Source organism: Medicago sativa, chromosome 6 (genome assembly GCF_051527215.1).
Source record: "Medicago sativa cultivar Bolivia chromosome 6, Bolivia_mono, whole genome shotgun sequence".
Lineage (NCBI taxonomy): Eukaryota > Viridiplantae > Streptophyta > Magnoliopsida > Fabales > Fabaceae > Medicago > Medicago sativa.
In genome coordinates this window covers 34,240,698-34,257,094 of record NC_140754.1, presented here as the reverse complement: position 1 = coordinate 34,257,094, position 16,397 = coordinate 34,240,698, and the positions used below count along the sequence as shown (strand labels likewise).

The following is a 16,397-nucleotide window of genomic DNA, read 5'->3' as shown; positions in this document are numbered from 1 at the left end:
TTAGGGTTGAATCTCGTTCTTAAAAATGTAAAAAATGTGTATGCTATCTTGTGTTAGTTTCAATTTCCTTTGCAAGTTGTTAATAATGGTCCCTTTTTTACTTACACTGTGTTCGATTTTTCTTGCCTATGAAAAATGCTCCAAAAAATAGACACCACGCCTTGTAAATTTGTCATACCTTTTACTTGTGATTTTGGTTAATTTTTCTACGCTTGAAAATGATCCTAAATGTGTGTTATGATGGAGTTTTTTCTACCCATTGTTTTGGTACTCTTTCGTGCCTTAAAAATACTTCAAACATGTGCTTAATTGCAATATTTTTGTTCCATGACTTGGCTGAAATTTTTGCTTCCAAGATATGTGAAATGCCATATGTGAATTTGTCTCTTGTATTCTCAATGTTTCTATGCTCTTTACCATTTCTTTTATGCCACACTTCCATCATTTTATGCATCTTCCATCATTTTATGCATTTTGGTTCACTAACCCTTTTGTTTCCATCTTGTGGCTATAGCTTTATTTTCTTGCAATTTAGTTTCATGCAAAAAATTAGAGTGTAAAGTTTAGGAAATATTGTAATATTGTTTCCTTTTTCTTATGCAATTTAATTTCTTGGCAAAGAGGCCATAGAATGTATCTAGGCCAATGATGTAATAAGGACAATGGACTCTAATAATGTACACCGACACAAGCACCGACACATGCACACACATCACTTTAGATATAGCTAGAATATGCATGTTTAGATGTATGTTTAGGATTGTATGTTTAGATGAATGCCTAGGATTTATACTTAGAAAAATCATTTTCCAAAAAAATATGAATAAACTTCATTCAAACCATTTTCCAAATAAACCTTGGGATCAAAATCCCATTGAATTTTCCTTTTTCATTTTCTTAATCAAATTCCAATGAAAATAATCATACTTGACTTCTTTTGCAAAATGACTAATCAAACCTCACAATTTCATAAATCTCATGCCCTTGAGGCCTCTTTCTATTCTTCAAAATCCCATTTTCAAACTTAAAATCAACCAACAAAAACAAAAACATTTTTTGAGAGAGAACTACGGTGGATTTGATCCCTTAATCGGGTACGTAGGCAAGGAACAAAATTCCTTCAATTCAACTAAAAAAAATTCAAAAACATTCTTCTCCCTCCAATTCTTCACTTAGAAAATTCTTAGGTTTAATAACATCTTTCAAAATAGCATTTAAAAATAAAGCGCGCGCGTAGAAATTAAAGACGGTTCCTATAGGTTACTATAGTCGTTATGGGTGCCTAACACCTTCCCGTAGCGAAAACAACTCCCGGACCTCGATTCTCAAGGGTTTTGCTTACTTTTTCCCTTCCCAAGAAAAAATAAGATATCACCGGTTTAAAAGGTTCAAACGTAATCAATGTTTGACACCCGAAAACCAAGATAAAACAGCTGGCGACTTCACTGGGGAGATTCGAGAGTTACGCCTAGTCTTTATTTCCACGCTTGCGCTTGTATTTTTACTTGCTTCTTTTACTTGTTTTCCTATGTGAATAAATGTTTAATTTCTTGCAAACGTGTGGGGTGAGAATATCAAAAGTCCTGCACCCGGGCTGAGTGAACTTAGGATTTAGGGGGGATATAATCGACAATTCATTCCGGGGGTTGCCTCGTGTTTTGGATTATGCGATCAATCCCACATAGCTGAGGCATTTTGGGGGTGATGTTGTCGGCGCGAGTTGTCGCGTTTAGGAACTTTACTTCTAATTGTTCTATGACGCTATGAACCGTAGATAACCAAACCCATCCATGGCCATTTTCTAGGACGTAGTGCGGAGGCTAAACCGAGTGTCGTCTCGAGTTTTAGTCGTCACGCGATACTACACTCAAGTTAGACCTTCCACGTATAATCATGGAGCGAGAGTTGTCTCGTGACACCATGAGATACGTCGGAGAGGTTGCAACTTGGGAACCTTTTTAGAACCCGGTTACTATTATCCTAAAACCCTAGTTTCACCGGACACCGTGTCCACCCATGACTCCTCGACTTTGAACTTCAAACCCACCATGTTTTCTCCGAACTTGAACATAATTATGCATTCATGCATACATGCATACATGCATAAACTTTTTGTCATGCATTGTTATCGAAGGGCTTAGACAAGTTGAATTTGTAAACATTGTAGGCATGAAGATGACTAAGTCCTACAAGTTCAAGGAAGTGGATTTGGCTAGTTTGAGGGATTTGGCACTCAAGATTGAGGATCCGACTGGTTTCCGACGCTGTTACGGGGCTTTACTTCCTATTCTCCATACTAATGTGGATGAGAAGCTTGTGCACACTCTAGTGCAATTCTATGATCCGGGGTATCGGTGCTTCACTTTTCCAGACTTTCAGTTGGTGCCTACTCTAGAGGCTTATTCTTCCTTGACAGGTCTATCTATTGCTAAGGGGATACCTTTCTCAGGACCTGAAGATCCTCCTCCTCCATTGGTTATTGCTAAAGATCTCTATCTCAAGACCACCGATGTCTCCAAGAATCTTGTCACTAAGGCACGCATCCGAGGGTTCACTTCAGAGTATCTTCTTGGGAAAGCCAACCTCAATACCACTTGTCAGGACACTCTTGAGGCTATTCTTGCACTTCTCATCTATGGGCTTATTCTCTTTCCGAATCTTGATGGCTTCGTGGACATGAATGCTATTATGATCTTCCACTCCAAGAATCCGGTTCCTACTTTGCTAGCTGACACATACCATGCTATTCACGATCGTTCCAGCAAAGGTCGTGGATACATTCTTTGTTGTGTGCCTCTCCTCTATAGGTGGTTTATTTCGCACCTTCCGCAGTCTTTCCACGACAATCCGAGGAATTGGTCTATTTCACAGAGGATTATGGCTCTCACTCCTAATGAAGTGGTTTGGCTCACTCCCGCTTCTAGGGTCAAGGAAATCATCTTTGGTGGTGGAAAGTTTCTTAATGTACCTCTTCTTGGTACCCGGGGTGGAATCAACTACAACCCGGAGCTTGCTTTGCGACAATTTGGTTTTCCGATGAAAGATAAGCCCATCAATCTTGCTACAGCTCCTTACTTCTTTCACTACTCCAATGCTCCCACAGGCATTAGAGAAGATTTCATGCAAGCTTGGACCAAACTTCGGAAGAAAGAGGTAAAGCATATGGGTGTGAGGTCCGGTATCGCCCATGAGGCCTATACACAGTGGGTAATAAACCGAGCTGAGGAGGCTGGTACGCCTTACCCCTCTATGAGATATGTGTCTGCATCTGTTCCTACCATGCCTTTGCCTCTACTCCCACCTACCCAGGAGATGTATCAGGAGCATCTAGCTATGGAGAGTCGGGAGAAGCATCAGTGGAGAGCTAGATACTATGAGGCTGAGAACTTGATCATGACTTTGGATGGAAAAGGTGAGCAGCAGACTCATGAGGTCTTGACACTGAAGAAAGAGTTAGCTAAGGCTAAGAGAGAGATTGAGGAGAAAGATAGGCTGCTTATGAGGGACTCCAAGAGAGCTAGGGGTGCCCGTGACTTCTACGCACGATACTGCAGCTATGAGTCCGACTCTGAGGACGATGCTTCCACTTCCTATGCTTGAGGATTTCCATTTCCTGTTGTTATTTCCTTTTGTTTATGTTAAAATTGTCTTGTAAAACTATATGTTAGTTGTTTGATTCCCGTTTATGTTAATTGTTGTTTAGTAATGTTTACGAGTTCATAATTTGTCTAAAACCCTTCGATAACCTAAAAAGAGGCTTTTTTGCATATGCATTAACGCATTTCATGCATCATATGCATTCATTGGTCACAAAAACTTCTCTCGGGCTCATTGCCTCCTGGTTTTGTCCGCCGCAGTCTGAAAAGTGGCTCGTATTCGCAAAGTCTACCAACCAGATAGAATTCATCAGACAAGATTTCACAAGAGAAGGATGATGGCTAATTTTGAAGAAGAAAATGCTCAGCTCCGTGCCGAATTGGCTGCTATGAAAGAAGACTTGGCTAAGGCTCATGACGCTATGTCCGCTATGATGGCTTCACAAGAACAGCCAGCCACTTCTATTCCAGTCACTGCTGAGGTGATTCCCTCTATCCCACTATCTACTGTGGCTACTGATGCTCGGTTTGTTATGCCCAACGGCCGTCCTTATGGACTCCCGCCTTTCTATTCTCCTAATACTGCTGCCGGTATCTCTGGTTTTGCTGGTCAGGGACAGATTCCTGTGTCTACTGCTATGCCTCAAGTAACCACTGTTGTTACCGACCCTATTGTACACACTGTGCAACAGGTGATTGATATTGACACTCCGCGTGGACAAGATCCCGCAATGGAAGCTATGAAGAGACAGTTAAGGGACTTGGCTGGAGAACTCCGTGAGGTCAAGGCTAGCCGAGGAAACAATAGTGCTCCTGCTAAAGCTCGTGATCTATGCTTGGTATCCCGATTTGAGGTTCCGAAGAAATTCAAAGAGCCAGAATTCGACAAGTACAATGGGACTTCTTGCCCACATAACCATGTTATCCGGTATGTCCGAAAGATGGCTAACTACGCCGACAATGATGCACTGATGATCCATTGCTTTCAGAGTAGCTTGACAGATGATGCAGCAGATTGGTACACTAGTCTGAGCAAAGATAACATTCATACCTTTGAGGAACTCGCTGCTGCTTTTGAAGGTCAATATGAGTTCAACACCCGTCTGAGGCCAAACAGGGACTCTCTCAAAGCCCTATCTCAGAAATCAGATGAAACATTCCGTGAATATGCTCAAAGGTGGAGAGGGGCAGCTGCCCGTGTCTCTCCTCGACTTGATGAGGAAGAGTTAACACAGACATTCCTGAAGACTCTGAAGAAGGAATATAAGGAGAGAATGATAGTCTCTGCCCCAAACAACTTCTCTGATATGGTTACAATGGGAACGCGTCTAGAGGAGGCCGTCCGAGATGGTATTATTGTCCTAGAAAAAGGTGAATCTTCAAACAGTGCACCAAAGAAGTACGGTAACGGACACCACAAGAGAAAAGAATCTGACGTAGGAATGGTGTCTGGTAACCCATCTGCAGCTGCTACACAATTACCTCTACCTTATCACTACATGCAATACTCTCAACATCCTTTCTTCCCACCACTCTACCAGCAATATCCTCCACCACCGGGTCAACCACCAATGCCCGTCAATGCCATCCCCCAGCAAGTACAACAACAGCCTCCTGCTCAACAGCAACGGCAACAACAACAGGGTCCCCGACCCAAACCTTCTTTTCCAACAATACCAATGCTTTATGGTGAGCTGCTCCCAACTCTACTTGCTAAGGGACACTGCGTCACTAGACCAGGCAGACCTCCGCCTAATCCATTGCCTCCCAGGTTCCGTCAGGACCTCACATGTGAATTCCATCAGGGTGCTCAAGGCCATGATGTCGAAGGTTGCTTTGCTCTGAAATATATTGTGAAAGATCTGATAGAAAAGGGACGGTTGACTTTTGAGAACAGTGTTCCTCATGTCCTTGACAATCCGCTTCCGAACCATGCTGCTGTCAATATGATTGAGGCTTTTGAAAGGATTCCCGTTCCTCAAGAGGATCCCATGTTGGATGTCCGCAATGTCGTTACTCCCTTGGTGCCGTTGCATGTCAAGCTTTGCCAGGCTTCTCTGTTCAAACATGATCATGATTCTTGTTCAGAATGTCTGCAGAATCCTATGGGCTGTTGTGTTGTGCAAAATGATATCCAGAGCCTGATGGATGACAAGTACTTGATTGCCAGTGATGTATGTGTGATTGTGCCAGTGTTCCATGACTCTCCTGTTGAAAGCGTATCTCAGGTAAAGAATGTTGAGCCCTTGGTAATCAGGCTACCTGGTCCGGTATCTTATACCTCTACCAAAGCAATTCCCTACAAATACAATGCAACCATGATTGAGAATGGAGTGGAGGTGCCTCTGGTATCCCCAGCTACAGTTGATAATGTTGCCAGTGAAGTTACAGCTCTGAGAAGTGGGAAAGTCCGTCCACCCTTGTTTCAGAAGAAAGTGGTGACACCTATTGCCACGATAACTCCACCAGTTGCTCCTCCTGTTGACAAGAACACCGGCCCAGCAGGCCAATCTATTGAAGAGTCCAATCTGGACGAAATCCTGAGACTTATCAAGAAAAGTGAATATAAGATTGTTGACCAGCTGCTACAAACTCCTTCAAAGATATCCATCCTGTCTCTGCTCATGAGCTCTGAGGCTCATAGGAAAGTGTTAATGAAGATACTCGAGCAAGCTTATGTTGACCACGAGGTCTCTGTGGATCAGTTTGATGGGATAGTGAGTAATATTACTGCCTGCAACAACTTGGGGTTCGGTGACGATGAGCTCCCCGAAGCAGGGAAACGCCACAACTTGGCTCTACATATCTCAGTACATTGTGGATCTGGCCTGATATCCAACGTATTGGTAGACACTGGATCATCTCTGAATGTAATGCCCGAATCCACGCTAAGACAATTAAGTCATCATGGAATTTCTCTGAGGGGTAGCAGTTATCTGGTTAAAGCTTTTGATGGATCCCGCAAGGATGTTCTCGGGGAAGTGGACCTGCCAATCACCGTTGGTCCCGAGACATTTCAAATAACTTTCCAAGTCATGGATATCAATGCCTCTTACAGCTGTCTCCTCGGAAGACCATGGATCCACGACGCTGGAGCAGTCACATCCACTTTGCATCAGAAGCTCAAGTTCATGAGAAACGGTAAGGTTGTCACCGTATATGGTGAGGAAGCATATCTAGTTAGCCAGGTATCATCGTTCTCTTGTGTTGAAGCAGGGTCCGCAGAAGGGACGTCATTCCAAGGCTTGACTGTTGAGGGTGCAGAGCCCCGGAGGGCTGGTGCTAGCATGACTTCACTGAAAGATGCCCAGAAGGCTGTTCAAGCAGGGCAAACTGCTGGCTGGGGCAAGGTGATTCAGATCTTGGAAAACAAGCGTAAAGAGGGCCTTGGATTCTCCCCGACATCTGCTGTTTCAAAGGGAACTTTCTACAGTGCTGGGTTCATCAATGCTATTACTGAAGATGCTGCTGAAGGTGGTCACGTGCCTGCATTTGTTATACCAGGAGGCACTGTGAGAAATTGGGAAGCCATTGATGTTCCTTTAGTCATGCATGCTTCCATGTAATGTGTCTTGTTGCTCATGTTTTTTGTTTTCAAAATAACAATCCTTTCGCTCTGCCCAAGGCGAAAGTGATATCATTGTAAGGACGTGTTTGTTTCGGCATTGCCGCTATCAATAAAAGTTGTCGTTTTTCTCACGACTCTTTGTTTTTTTTACTTTTTAGTGCCTTTTTCTTGGAAATAATGGTAATGCCAGAAAAAACCAAAACATCTGTATTTTTCTTATTAATTTCAAAAATCTGCATGAAAAACTTTTTTTCTAAAAATCATCCCAATCATATTATGCAGATTGAACCATAATAAACCCGTTGAACACAGTGACCCTATGGTTCCTCCAAATTTTGAATTCCCTGTATATGAAGCTGAAGATGAGGATGATGATGAAGAGATACCATATGAGATCACTCGACTGCTTGAGCAAGAAAGAAGAGCCATTCAGCCTCACCAGGAAGAGATTGAGCTTATCAACCTGGGTACTGAAGAAAACAAGCGAGAGATCAAGATTGGTGCTGCACTTGAGCCAGAAGTGAAAAGGAAAATCATTCAGCTTCTCCATGATTATCCAGATGTCTTTGCATGGTCCTATGAAGATATGCCGGGTCTAGATCCCAAGATTGTGGAACATCGGATACCGACAAGACCTGAATGTCCTCCTATCAAACAGAAATTGAGAAGGTCTCGTCCAGACATGGCTCTTAAGATCAAGGCTGAAGTGCAGAAGCAAATTGATGCGGGCTTCCTCATGACAGCTGAATATCCTGAGTGGATTGCCAACATCGTACCAGTACCAAAGAAAGATGGGAAAGTTCGAATGTGCGTGGATTACAGAGATCTGAATAAAGCCAGTCCAAAGGATAACTTCCCATTGCCTCATATTGATGTGCTTGTTGACAGTACTGCTCAATCCAAAGTATTCTCCTTCATGGATGGTTTCTCTGGTTATAATCAGATACGGATGTCTCCTGAAGATAGAGAAAAGACGTCCTTCATCACTCCGTGGGGAACGTTCTGTTATAAAGTGATGCCGTTTGGCTTGATAAATGCTGGTGCTACCTATCAAAGAGGCATGACCACTCTGTTTCATGACATGATTCACAAAGAGATTGAAGTATATGTTGATGATATGATTGTAAAGTCAAGTGATGAAGAGCAACATGTCGTGTATTTGAAAAAGATGTTTGAAAGACTGAGAAAGTACAAGCTGCGGTTGAATCCCAACAAGTGCACATTCGGTGTACGATCCGAAAAGTTGCTAGGCTTCATTGTCAGCCAGAGAGGCATTGAAGTTGATCCTAACAAAGTCCGAGCCATCAGAGAGATGCCGGCCCCTCAAACTGAGAAGCAAGTCAGAGGTTTCCTCGGACGTCTGAATTATATTTCAAGATTCATATCCCACATGACTACTACTTGCGGTCCAATTTTCAAATTGCTCAGAAAGAATCAGCCTGTTGTATGGAATGATGAATGTCAGGAAGCTTTTGATAGCATTAAAGAATACCTGTTGGAACCACCTATCCTTGTCCCGCCAGTGGAAGGGAGGCCTTTGATCATGTATCTGTCAGTGTTAGATGATTCAGTGGGTTGTGTTCTCGGTCAACAAGATGAGACTGGTAAGAAAGAGCATGATATCTACTATCTGAGCAAGAAATTCACCGACTGCGAGACTCGGTATACGATGCTTGAAAAGACTTGTTGTGCTTTAGCCTGGGCTGCCAAACGCCTGCGTCATTACATGGTGAATCATACAACTTGGTTGATATCCCGAATGGATCCAGTCAAGTACATCTTTGAAAAGCCTGCTGTTACTGGAAAGATCGCACGTTGGCAGATGTTGTTGTCTGAATATGACATTGTATACAAAGCTCAGAAAGCAATCAAAGGAAGCGTCCTTGCTGAGCATCTTGCTTGCCAACCTCTTGATGATTACCAGCCAATTAAGTTTGATTTCCCTGATGAAGAGATTATGTATCTGAAAGCAAAAGACTGTGAAGAGCCACTGATCAATGAAGGGCCAGATCCCAATAGCAAGTGGGGATTGGTGTTTGATGGTGCTGTTAATGCTTACGGTAAAGGAATTGGAGCCATCATTGTGACTCCGCAGGGGCACCACATTCCTTTCACTGCTCGAATAACTTTTGAATGCACAAACAACATAGCTGAATATGAAGCATGCATCTTGGGCATCGAAGAAGCCCTTGACCTGAGAATCAAGCACCTTGACATCTATGGAGATTCTGCACTTGTCATTAATCAGATAAAGGGTGAATGGGAAACTCATCATGAGAAGCTGATCCCATACCGTGACTATGCAAGACGTCTGTTGACATACTTTACCAAGGTTGAGCTGCACCACATCCCTCGGGATGAAAACCAGATGGCTGACGCTCTTGCTACGTTGTCTTCTATGTTTCGTGTCAATCACTGGAATGACGTGCCTGTAATCAAAGTACAGCGTCTTGATAGACCCGCTCATGTGTTTACTATTGAAAATATGCCAGATCAGGCTGATGAGGTTGTGAATGATAAAAAGCCTTGGTATTACAACATCAAACAATTCTTGCAGAATCGTGAATATCCACCTGGTGCTTCCAACAGGGATAAAAAGACTCTGAGACGATGGGCTAGAAAATTCCTTCTGGACGGAGAAATCCTATACAAGAGGAACTACGACATGGTTTTGTTAAGATGTGTTGATAAGCAAGAAGCTGAGAAGTTGATGCATGATGTACATGATGGTACCTTTGGGACCCATGCTTCGGGCCACACCATGTCAAGGAAACTGTTAAGAGCCGGCTATTACTGGATAACTATGGAGCGTGACTGCCACAAACATGCTAAGAGATGCCACAAATGTCAAATTTATGCTGACAAGATTCATGTGCCTCCACATGCCCTCAATGTTATCTCTTCCCCATGGCCTTTCTCTATGTGGGGCATTGACATGATCGGAAGAATTGAACCAAAGGCTTCCAATGGACATCGTTTCATTCTAGTGGCAATTGATTACTTCACCAAGTGGGTTGAAGCTGCTTCCTATGCAAATGTGACCAAGCAAGTGGTTGTCAAGTTTATCAAGAATAACATCATCTGTCGATACGGTGTTCCCAACAAGATCATCACTGACAATGGTTCCAATCTGAACAATAGCATGATGCAAGCTTTATGTGAAGAATTCAAAATTGAACATCACAACTCTTCTCCGTATAGACCTCAGATGAATGGTGCAGTTGAGGCCGCTAACAAGAACATCAAGAAGATTGTTCAGAAGATGGTCACCACTTACAAAGACTGGCATGAAATGCTACCATTTGCCTTGCATGGTTACCGTACTACAGTGCGCAGTTCAACCGGGGCAACTCCTTTCTCTCTGGTATATGGCATGGAAGCAGTTCTCCCCCTGGAAGTGGAGATTCCATCTCTTCGAGTAATCATGGAAGCAAAGTTAACTGAGGCTGAATGGTGTCAAAGTCGGTATGATCAATTGAATCTGATTGAAGAGAAACGTATGGGTGCTATGACTCATGGACAGTTGTATCAAGTTCGAATGAAGAATGCTTTTGACAAGAAAGTCCGACCTCGAGAATTCAAGGAAGGCGAACTTGTATTGAAAAGAAGGATAAGTCAGCAACCCGACCCAAGGGGCAAGTGGACACCTAACTATGAAGGTCCTTATGTTGTCAAGAAGGCTTTCTCTGGTGGTGCTTTGATTCTTACACACATGGATGGTGTTGAACTCCCAAATCCTGTTAATGCCGATATAGTCAAGAAATACTTTGTCCAAAAAGAAAAGAACAGCGTGGTAGGTCGAAAACCCGAAAGGGCGGCCTAGGCAAAAATGCGCTTCCCGGTGGATCGAAAACCCGAAAGGGCGATCCAGGCAAAAGTTAGGGACAAAAAAAAAATGAATATGAAAGAGCTCGCTGAGATTGTACGCAACTCAGGCAAGAATGAGCGCCTCGATGAGCCGAAAACCCGAAAGGGCGGTTCATGCAAAAATGAGGTTGACAATAAAGACAAGTAACTATGTCTGGCAAATCACCATCACCCCTTGGGGCATCTGCAACTGTCAATGGTCTTCTTCATCAGAGGCTTCTGTACTTGGGAATTCAAAATTTCTATGAAATGTAGCGGTCATCGTGTTCAATGTATCACCAACCAATAAAATTACCATTTTCCAAGCTTTGTAAATCCGTGAAGTCATGCCCTTGGCTGACTTTCACTCTTCTACATCAATTTGAGCCTTTCTATTGTTTGAAATTCTATTTTCTTTCTACTTTCAATGCTTCATACAAAATATTTTCTGTCTATTTGATAATGTCAATGTCTGAAACAAACATTTTTGAAAATTAAAAATCTTTTTCTGTCTATTTTGAAAGCAAACCTGAGCAACAGGGTACATTTCAATGAAACATGCATGAATAAATGAGTGTCAATGTCTATTTCAATACATGTTACAAGCAGGTTACCCCCCCAAGATGATCTGTGGTCAATGGCAAGAATGAAAAAACAGAATGAAAATGAAAAATGAAAAAATGCAAATGAAAAGCTCGCTAAGTTGAAAACCCGAAAGGGCGGCTTAGGCAAAAATGAGCACCCCGCTGATTGACAACCTATGAAGGCAATTCAGGCAAAAATGGGGCAATGAAAAGAATCTTTACTCCCCGGTGAATCGAAAACCCGAAAGGGCGGTTCAGGCAAAAGTGGGGTTTGAAAATGAAAAATGAAAAGAATGAAAAAGCATTGACCACAGATGCGAACATCCAATGTTTACCCAGCACTGACACGCCTAGCAACGGCGAACTGTGTCCAAGAACCTTCCAAGGGTCCTCCTTTACAAGTTTTATTGCCCTCAGCCATGGTTTCGATACGTCTCTCAACGACGGTCTCTCCAAAGAGGTTTTTTCCCCTGTGAATATGTTGCAGCACGAGCCACTACGTGCCCAAACTTCCAACGCTTTGTCTATCCCTGTGAAACTTTCTCTGTCCAACGGCCAACCAATCATGCATTCCAAGCATTCATACATGCATAATCATGCATTTTATGTGCTCATACATCCAATAATCTTGCTATACCTTACATACATGTTGCATATCCAACTTTCAACTGCCAAACTCAATGCAAGTTTCAACTCTCCAACTTCAATTCCAATCATGTCAACTGTCAAATTCGAAGCAATTTCCAATCTCCAATGTCAATTCCAATCTCAATTTCAATGTCAAACTGTCAAATTCAACTCAATTTCAATTGTCAAATTCGATGCAATCTCAACTTTCTAATCTCAATTCCAAACTTCAACTGCCGAACTCAATTTCAATTTCAATTCCAATTCCAACTGTCAAATTCGAAGCAATGTCCAATCTCCAATTCCAATGTTGACGTCCAATGACAATGTCAATGTCAATCTCCAATTCCAATGTTGACATCCAATGACAATGTCAATGTCAATCTCCAATTCCAATTCCAATGCCAATTTCCAATCTCCAATGTCAATGTCAATGTCAAATTCCAATTTCAATTCCAATTTCAATGCCAATGTCAATGTCAATGCCAATGTCAATGTCAATGCCAATGTCAATATCCAATGTCAATGTCAAATGCAAATGTCAAATGTCAAATGTCAAATGTCAATGTCAAATGTCAATGTCAAATATCCAATGTCAAATGCAAATGTCAAATGTCAAATGTCAAATGTCAATGTCAAATGTCAATGTCAAATATCCAATGTCAAATGTCAATGTCAAGTATCCAATGTCAAATGTCAATGTCAAATGTCAATGTCAAATATCCAATGTCAAATGTCAAATGTCAATGTCAATGTCAATGTCAAATGTCAATGTCAAATATCCAATGCCAATGTCAATGTCAATGTCAATGTCAATTTCAATTGCCAAGCCAATGTCAATGTCAATGTCAATGTCAATGTCGATGTCAATTCTCAATTCAAATCAATGTCAATTTACTCTTGGGCCAACAAAAATGGTCATGTCTACTTTCAAATTAAGTCAACGACAATTTACCCTCAATTGGTATCTTGTTAAACCAGACTTTCAATTTGTATCTTGTTACTGGTCAAGCGCCAGGTTCGATCCAAAAAAGAACCACTTGTACCTGCTTATATACCTATGCTTCCGGACAAACGGCAAGTTCGATAGAACAGTTTGTACCCAGCTTATGTTCTATTATCGGTCAAACGGCAAGTTCGATAGAACAGTTTGTACCCAGCTTATGCTTTGTTATCAGTCAGACGGCAAGTTCAATCTGAAGAACAGTTTGTACCCAGCTTATGCTTTGTTATCGGTCAAACGACAAGTTCGATCTAAGAGAACAGTCTGCACTCTCCCACATGATGTGGTGATAATCCAACAAGCAAGTTCGATCCAAAGAAACAGCTTGTATCAACCCTTTTGTCTATGTCTCCAGCCAAACAGCCAGTTCAATCCAAAAGAACAGTTTGTGTCTGCCTATCTGTTTGTATCTTCAACCAAGTGTCAAATTCGATCCAAAGAACAGCTTGTATCTGCCTATATGTTTATGCTTCCGATCAAGCGTCAAGTTCGATCCAAAGAACAGCTTGTATCTGCCTATATGTCTATGTTTCCGGTCAAGTGCCAAGTTCGATCCCAAGAGCAGCTTGTACCTGTCTATTTGTTGCCCGTTCTTTCTACCTTGATGTCTATAAATCCCTTGGTGGTGTGACACAGCCCGTAGATTCCGGTTCGATTGTCTTGCATTCATAAATGAAATGTTGCATGGCATTCGTGTTTGTTTGAAAAATCTGAAAGTGTATTTTTATGTCCAAAAGCAGTGCAAATGTTAATATTTAAGTATCTTCGTCCCGTCAACTCAAAGACTTCGTCTCTTGACCCTCCGGACAAAGAAACTTAAATAGGGGCAGCTGTTATACCCTAATTTTGGACCTAAAAATACTAATCAATTCTTCTTTTCTTGCATTATAAGTCATTTGATATGTCTCTGATCAATTGCATCTTTCTCTGCATTTTATTTCAATGTTATTTGCAAAATTCACATAAAAGGGTATTTTAGTCATTTCCTGCATTCAATTCATTTTAATCTTTGAAAATTGTTTGAGTCTTTTAAATTGGTTTGTATAAGCCCTTGTTTCAATCTCATGTCAAAATTCATTTCAAAAATATCAGTTAAGTCATTTTTTTAGTCAGTATAGCCCCTAGGGGCATTTTAGTCATTTCCTATGTCAAAAGTTCTTTCAGTCTTTTAAAGATTTGTTTGAGTCCTTTCAAGTAGTTTGAATAAGTCTCTGTTTCATTCTATGTCAAAATCCATTTTAAAATTGCATTTGAAGTCATTTTGAGTCAGTTTTGCCCCTAGGGGCATTTTAGTCTTTTCATGTGTTAAGATTTGTTTGAGTCCTTTCAAGTAGTTTGAATAAGTCTCTGTTTCATTCTATGTCAAAATCCATTTTAAAATTTGCATTTGAAGTCATTTTGAGTCAGTTTTGCCCCTAGGGGCATTTTAGTCTTTTCATGTGTTAAAACCCTGTTTAAATTCTAAAAATTTGTCTCTGAGTCTTTTAATTTGTTTGAATAAACTCTTGCTTTAATCCTTTGTTAAAAAATCATTTTAAAATTGCATTCGAGTCGTTTCGAGTCATTTTAGTCCCTAGGGGCGTTTTGGTCATTTCACATAATATTTCTGATTCATTTTAATCTGCTTTGTCATTTTTAATCGTCTCGCTTTACGTTATTTTTCAATTTACTTTTTCAATTCGATTTTAGTTTAATTTTCATTTTGGTCCTCGTACTTTTATTATTTGCATTTTAATCCCTTTTTTAGTTTGTTAGAGTCCAAGTGCCACGTGTCCAAATGTTATTGGTCCACAAAAGTTTGTTACAAGTCAGGTGCCACATGGCATTATCTCATTGGTCCAAGCTTACCACCTCACCTATATAAGTCAAGGCATGGTCAATTTTCAACACAACTAATCACACTAATCATTTTTCTCATTAATCATTTTTTTTACACAAAAATCACAAAAATTCATAATTATTTTCCCTCTCTTCTAACAACTTTTCTCCACCATAACAACCTTCAACCACCTTCTTTCTCCACCATAACTAACTTCCACCACCACCTAAACCACCACAACTAATTTTCCACCACCAAAATTCACCACTATCTCTCTCCATTCTCACATTCTTGCTTGCTCTCTCCTCATTATGGAGAAAGCAGAGTCCTCCACCGCCATTGCTCCCACCTCCGATCAAGATTCAGACAAAACCACCGCACACAACACCGCCTAACACTCCCCTCCGGCCTCCGTCTCCTCAAATCCGAAACCATCCTCTCAATCTGCCGTGCTGCTTCTCTCTCCCCTGACTCCCACCTCAACCGACTTGCTCTCTCCACCGCCGTCTCCAAACTCTCCGCCGGCAAAAACTATGACACTCTCCGTCAATTCCTCGATGAGCTTCTCCAATCACATTCCGATCTCCAAAACGAAAGGTTTGTCTCTCACGTTATCGTTCCTTACGGTCAAGCGAATATGATGAATCAAGCTCTCGATACTTTCAAATTCATGCGTGAGAATCTCAACATTGTTGCTTCTGTTAAATCGCTTAATACCTTGCTTTTGGCTGCGATTCTTGCCAAGAATCATGAAGAGGTAACGAGAATTTATCTCGATTTTCCGAGGATTTACGATATTAAACCTGATGTTGAGACTTGTAATTTGGTGATTAAGTCGCTTGCTGAATCAAGTTCCAGTAATTCTGTTTTTTTCGATTTTTGATGAAACGAAAGGAACAATGTTGAATCTAGTATTGCAACGATTAATAACGAAAGTGGGTTTCATAGTGAGAAGAAGTTTGATGAGGTTGGGAAATCGTTGAATTTGATGAAGAGAGGTATAAGTTGTATCCGAATCTGAGTCAGAAGAGGAAGATAAGAAGAGGAATGTGGCGTGGCTTCATGAGTGTGGGCCTGGGCTTTGTTCTCAGCATTGCTGCATTCTTCTTGCTACCTGCACCCTCCTTCTTGCCAAATAGGCCTCTGTTTGCCTCAAATTGCCCGGTAAAGTTCCTAAAACCTTTCTCGTTGTTCTTCTTGATGATTCTTGATGTGTTTCACATATTAGGATTGCTTAGGAAAATATATGTGTAAAGCGTGATTGATATCGTTACTCCTTTTTTTTTTTTTTTTTTTTTTTTAGTTCTTGATAAATGCTTTGTTAAAATGTAGATAAAAGTTCCATATGCTTTAT

The 16,397-nt window shown here is 41.3% G+C and overlaps 1 pseudogene; it reads left to right on the top strand.

Moving 5' to 3' along the window:
- Positions 1-299: 299 nt before the first annotated feature.
- Positions 300-16,297, top strand: LOC146914713 (pentatricopeptide repeat-containing protein At1g11630, mitochondrial-like; annotated as a pseudogene).
- Positions 16,298-16,397: the final 100 nt, after the last annotated feature.